The sequence below is a fragment of the Aulonocara sp. 'chitande type north' Nkhata Bay genome, linkage group LG15 (genome assembly GCF_057382095.1).
Source record: "Aulonocara sp. 'chitande type north' Nkhata Bay isolate Kocher_YH1m ecotype deep benthic linkage group LG15, A_spYH_male_GT1.1, whole genome shotgun sequence".
Classification (NCBI taxonomy): Eukaryota; Metazoa; Chordata; class Actinopteri; order Cichliformes; family Cichlidae; genus Aulonocara; species Aulonocara sp. 'chitande type north' Nkhata Bay.
The window spans coordinates 10,731,204-10,737,455 of NC_141358.1; the positions used below are offsets into that span (position 1 = coordinate 10,731,204).

General features: G+C 39.9%; 1 protein-coding gene across 1 annotated transcript in view; it reads right to left on the reverse strand.

Annotated features, from left to right (window-relative positions):
• LOC147312569 (tyrosine-protein phosphatase non-receptor type 14-like) overlaps positions 1 to 641 on the reverse strand; it is a 48,458-nt gene extending 47,817 nt beyond the window's left edge. Inside the window, exon 1 of the mRNA XM_086264062.1 lies at positions 227 to 641. The gene's annotated coding sequence lies outside the window, so the exon portion shown is untranslated. The remainder of the gene's footprint in view (positions 1 to 226) is intronic.
• Positions 642 to 6,252: the final 5,611 nt, after the last annotated feature.

A 6,252-nucleotide genomic window follows, 5' to 3' on the forward strand; every position in this document is an offset into this window, starting at 1 on the left:
GATGCATGTTTATGTGCAGGAGAAAGGGGGGCATTAAAATAGTTTGGATCTCCTTTTTGCCCTACGTGGCCAAGTCATTTGGCCTACATCTAAGCACTCCTACTGTGGACTTTACAAGAGTTTGGATCTACTTCCAGATCTGCAGGAAACCATGAAGAGCAAAACTGAAGTCTTTTTGACTGAGGTAGATTTTCGCTTTTTTTTCCCCCCATGCAAGAGAACTCACCCCTGATCCTGCGCTACATGCCGATTTCTTCTCCCAGCTGAATAAACTCTTCTTTGCTTGTCGAGGTTTGGAACTCACGGCAATCAGATAATCCACCTTAAGTTATTTAACTAACTTTAAAAAATATATATTTTAAAAAAGTATAAAAATCCGGCGTGAACAAGAAAAATCTGCGTCTTCTCACATCAAAATGAGCTCAACCTTTACAACAACCACAAAAGTCGCAGAGGCAGACCAAATCCTGAGCCTCCTTCTTCTCGCAGTTTTGTTGCCTTTTCTTTTTTCTTTTTTCTAGGGAACACAAACAGTCACAAAAAGTTGTCCGACTTGGATAAAGCGACGTGGTCTTCTCTCGCTGGGACTCTTCGTATGTTTATAGTGGTCCCTCTAGCCCAATGGAGGCGTTCAGGACAGGCTGAGAGAGGCGCTTGCTGCAGCTACGTTCAAAAGCTGAAGACGGCATCGGAAAAATGAGCTTTACGTTGAACGTCCCAAGAGGCCGAAGTTCACAAGGGACCGAAAGAAAAAACGTATTAATTAATTGTCATATTAAAGTTTTTCTTTTTATTGAGAGTATTTGTTATTTTTTTAATCATATGTGAGTATTTCTCTTTTTAATTAATTAATTTATAACATTTTTCAAATTAAGAAATCGAAGGAAAGACTGAATTTATCTAAATGTACTCAGAAGCTGTAAGGTGGGAATTTGGCAGGCCTGCTTGTAATTATGACACTTAATACAGTCTTAGTGGATTGCAGTGATTGCCCACGACCTTTGTGCAAGCTTTAATTAAAATAAGTCTCAGTAAATTGGTGAAAAATTGCAGTTTTACGTTTAGAATACAATTGCTTGGATAGACTGCAGTAGCCTAATCTGAGGCAGGCTTTCTTACATTAAAATAAGATAGGACAAAATAACCTAATCTAATTTTGAATAAACACAATAATACAAAGCATCGAAAATGAATTATTTTACTCATGGAGTTTAAAAGTTTTGGAGGGTTTTCGTATTGTTAAATTATTACTGCTCTTGCTTGAGTAAATGGCCGTCTTGCGTCATATGCAGTAGGCTGGAAAAAAAACCCCACAGGAGACAACTGGGCTATGAGACTGGACGTGCCGTTTTCTCCACTCATTTGCACCCCCCCCCACACACACACACACACACACACACACACACACCTCAGAGGTCGCACTCTCAAAGAGGACCTGAACGCAACAGCGCCGTCCCATCCTGAGCGCCGCCCCCCTCTACTCTGACATCAGACCTGAGGAATGTGAGGAATGCCGGGCTCCTGGGAGAAGTCCTCTTCGTTTAATGGTTTTCCAGGGGGGACAGAGGTGACTAAATGTCGAACAAAGGAGTCCCCTCTCTTATTTATGTCAGATCTTTTGAGTTACAGCCTTTTTTTCAAATGCATGTCGACTATATTCAGATTTCATTAAATATAAACAACTGTTTTGACCTAAGACTGACAGACTTACAATTATACAGTAATGTATAGAGCAATGCCTGTCTGCATAAGTGACTTTGAGGATATTATAAAGCAAGAATATATCTTGTTTAATATGCCTCACCCACTAGCTTCATGCCATTACAAGCCCGAGTGACCATTTCAAAGCAACCTCCATAAATATCACTGCTGATGATAAGTCTTTGCATCCTACAAGCACACCACTGCGGAATATTTCATTATACCACAGGAGAGCAAAAATACTTAAAACAAAAAAAAGCGCAGATTCATTATTAACATCCCTCACAGCTTTATTAGCTTTATTAAACAGGCATTCAGCTGAGCTCTTTGGGAAGATCTGAGGCTCAGTAAGAGCAATCAATGTACAGTAGAGTCACCTCAAAATATTGTTTTCACATAAAAGAAGCGAAATTCTCAGCTTTTTTAATTTACTCTAAACTAAAATAGGGCTTATTTGTAGGGCAAAAATTAGCACTAATTCAAAGGTAGCACAAGCCATCTTATTTGTGACCAAATTGCAGCCTCTTGTGGCTCAAATGCAATTCACAGCAAGCAGGAGCAGGGAACCAGGATCTTGATTAATACTAGTTAAATCATTCAAAGAATTTGAAATAAGTGAAAAAGGTAAGCTAAGAAAATAAGGACATGACCTTGTCCTTGTCTATCTGGCAAGTAGTCGTAATAAAGCTGACTCTAATTTTGATACAGGTGTTGATTTTGATTGACATATTGAAACCGATCATCTTTAATCCTAAACCCAGCCTTTGGAACTTCCAGTAACCTGAAATGAATTATTGCTTCAGTGCAAATATTGTGTTACACCTGTGGCATTTAACAGCCTACCACTTTATTAGGGGTGCAACGATATTCGCATCGATATTGAACCGTTTGATACAGTGCTTTCGGTTCGGTAGGCATATGTATCGAACAATACAACATTTGTAATTTATTTTATCAACTTTCCTTCTGACGATGCTGTCTGTGTTGAGCGCTCAGTGAATCTGAGTTCGACTACTCCGCCTAGGCTGCACTGTCGAGCGCAGATCCACTGAGCGCTCAACACAGACAGCATAGTCAGAAGGAAGAGTGCAGGGCAAGCTAGCGAGACAGAAGCTAAGCTCTCCTTACAACATGAACCTCCCCCACCCTCATTCAGATCTGGCGTTTGGAATTATTTTGGTTTTCATGTGAGGTATGACCCTGAAGGTAAGCGAGTCATGGACTAAAGTAAAACAGTATGTTGGATGTGCCATGCAATGCTCAATTACATGGGTGGGAACTAGTGTGTTAGCGCAGTTAGCTCGTTAACGTGTTGGCTGTCCAGCCCCATGCACAGGGCGATCAGCAGTAGCTCGTTAACGGAGATTTGCCATGTTGTGGCGTTAAGGTCATTTCAACGAGATTAACCTGAAAGCACTAGTGGGAACACAACGAATATGACTGCACATTTACGCTGACATCATCCTAGTGCAAAGACAAAAACAACAAGCATGCTACTAACTTTAGCCGAGTCATTTAGACAGCTGTTAGCACATGATTCTCCTTATGCTGCTGAGAATATAGCCCAGAAGAAGCGGATAGTATAGCTTTTATTTTGGAAAGAGACATTTCTCTGTAATAAACTCTCTTTTCCAAAGATGAGTGATTCCTCAATCAGATACAGGGCTCACAATATCGCTAGCCCGACGTCCTGGGGCTAGCGATTTTTCCAGTCAGGTTACCAAAATCTATCTCTGCTCTGCCCGTCGGGCTATTGTAGGAAGGAAAAATATATGTCAATGCTTTTGCATTCTTTTTTCCACAGAAGAGCGCTGACTTCACCCCACACACCCACTACCTTTTCACAGCTCTTCAGCCAATCACCTGGCAGAGAGCAACAAACTGCCAGGTGACACTTGTTACATGTAGCTGGGTAATTATGTCATTGGCATCGGTGAGCCACTGTCAATATGTGACATATTGAAATCGCGTTTGAATTTGTGCTTGTTTTTTGCTTTCACTTTGCAATCGCGCGAACTGTGTATAGAGAGCGACAGCACTGATCTGTGAGTGATGATAATTTGCGCACCAATTCCTCTGACATCGTCTTATCAATCATTAGCTTACTATGCAAACATGACAAGTGAAATCTCCCGCAGCTTAAACATGTGAGAGGTTGATCCGCAGAGAATCGCTGACCGTTATGTGTGTGTGTGTGTGTAAAAGCAGCAGGATATATATTTTAGTCTGCTGAGCCAAATAAGACAGGTCAGGGTGAAGAAGTGACAGCCAAAGAAAAGCTTACCACAAAACGGAAAAGTTATGACAAATCAGACTATAAGGCAAAAAGAAAGTGCAGCTTTATGGTTTCATGGACAAAAGAATTTCTGTGGCTGCAATATGACGAGCTAAATAACCAGGGCTGCACAGGTGCAGGTGCGCATTCGCTGTCAAAATAAAAAACATGCACAAGGGTTAGGGTTAAATTTAAAAACTGTACTTTTGAGTTAAAATGTATATTTATAAATTTAATAAATGACAAATTAAAAAGGCATGAACATTTTTTTTGTATCGAAAAAATATCGAACCGTGACACCAAAGTATCGAACCGAACCGAACCGTGAATTTTGTGTATCGTTGCACCCCTACACTTTATGCGTGCAGCAACTGCAGTTTTGTGGGATGGACAGCTTTGAATGTGCAGCGTAGCAAAACCCCTGCATTTAAGAATTATGTAGGAAATATTTCTACTGAGAAAACTGACAGTTTAACCCTCCTGTTATGTTGCGGGTCAGATTGACCCAGAACAGAAGAGATGTCACATGTCATCTGCATCACTACAGAAAACGAAAAAAATCTAAATTGTAAAAGAAAATTGTAAAATAATCAATGCCAGTGTTTCTGACACTTTTGGATGAGTAAATTTGCCCCGGGTCAAATTAACCCAGGAGCATAATTGGTGTTCCTGGAAACCAACATAACAGGAGGGGTAAGCTGTTGCCTTGAGGTCCAAATTCCACCCTCCATCCTTCTCCTGCTTTATATATATTATATATATATTAAACATCTATTCTTCCAAGCAATAATCATAAACTATGGTATCATGGGGGAGTAATTATTAGCAGCAGATGCATTTTGCTTTTGGAACGACAGATGAAATATCACACTGCCAACTTCTCAAACTTTATAGATGTTCTTTATTTTCAATTTCAGGCATTTTTGGAGAAAGGCCTTGCCTTTTACTTCCTGAGATTTCCTTTGGGAGATGCCTTGGGAGCGCGAAATACTATCACTACTTCATTCCATGCTACACTTTGAAACACTCCTGAATTCAGCAGAATTGTTGTAGTATTTCTGATGAGGCTTCAGAGAACATTAAATGGATCAACTGAAGGGTTAGGTGTATCTCTCAGGTCCTGTGTCAAGTCTTTCCTAGATTTTTTTCTATTTCTATTTATGTCTGATGCTCCTCAACTGCTACTCTTAGGTCAGCGCTGTTGTCCTACAGCGGGGAAGTGTCATGGTCCCAGCTGGCCCTGGAGAGTTTGCTCCTTTTTTCTTCTGTCTCAGTCTCAGTGTTAGTGGTGGGTTGGATTTTCTGTTGGATTTTAAGGCAGCATTTAAGGACTGGCTGGTACATACATTCTTCATCAAATCATTGTCACCAATGGGGGTAATCAGGCCCTGTGCTGAACTCATTTGTCCTGTTTAGAATATGCTATCAGTAATCTGATTCTCTTGTTTGCCCTTTAGTTAACTGAAGCTGGTTTATTCAGTAAGATCTCTCCTGGAAGATCTCATCAAGAAGGACTGCTTTCTTCACACTGGCTGGAATCCTTGGTTTGGAAAATGAATCTTTCATTATCATTGTACATGTATAACGCAATTGTGGAGTTACGTTTCTAAAATTCTGTTCCACCCATTTAACTTGATTTAACTTTTGCCATTTAACTTACCAGGATCCCTTCTTGTACCCCTCTCCTGCAAAAAGAATCCCCTGTCATGTTCCTGTTGAGCTGCCCTTACCTGAGTTAATTATTTCTGTTTCAGTATTATCTATGAATAAAATCTGTAAACTGCTGCCAGTGTCTGAGTCCAGTATTTGAGTCCACGTTCCTGTTAACCGACAGGAGGTTCTGGGTTTGAACCCGGCTTGGTGGAAGTGATCTGTAGTTTACTCTGGAAACACTGGTTGCCATCAAAACATGCCATGTTAATTCACTGCACAGGCTTCCCACTGCTGTGGTTCTAGGTGTTAGTTAAATGCAGAAAATTAAATTCCTTGCTGGGTTCAATCTGTCTTAAGTTCAGAAAAATGTTGAGCCAGAGAACGAGATCAGAATCAAAGAAAATCAGAACCACGTGTACAATGTGGAAAATAGTCAAGAAATGTGTAATTCTGATTACTACCAGTTTATTTTTCTTTCAAATAAACTCAAAATGCAACTTAATGGAAGAGATGAGGTCTGAAACCAAAGTTTTATTGTGAAAGTATATTTTGGTTCATAATTTAATTTGAAAAGATAGAAAATATAGATTGTGTATTTCCTATATTCATTACATGTAAACTAA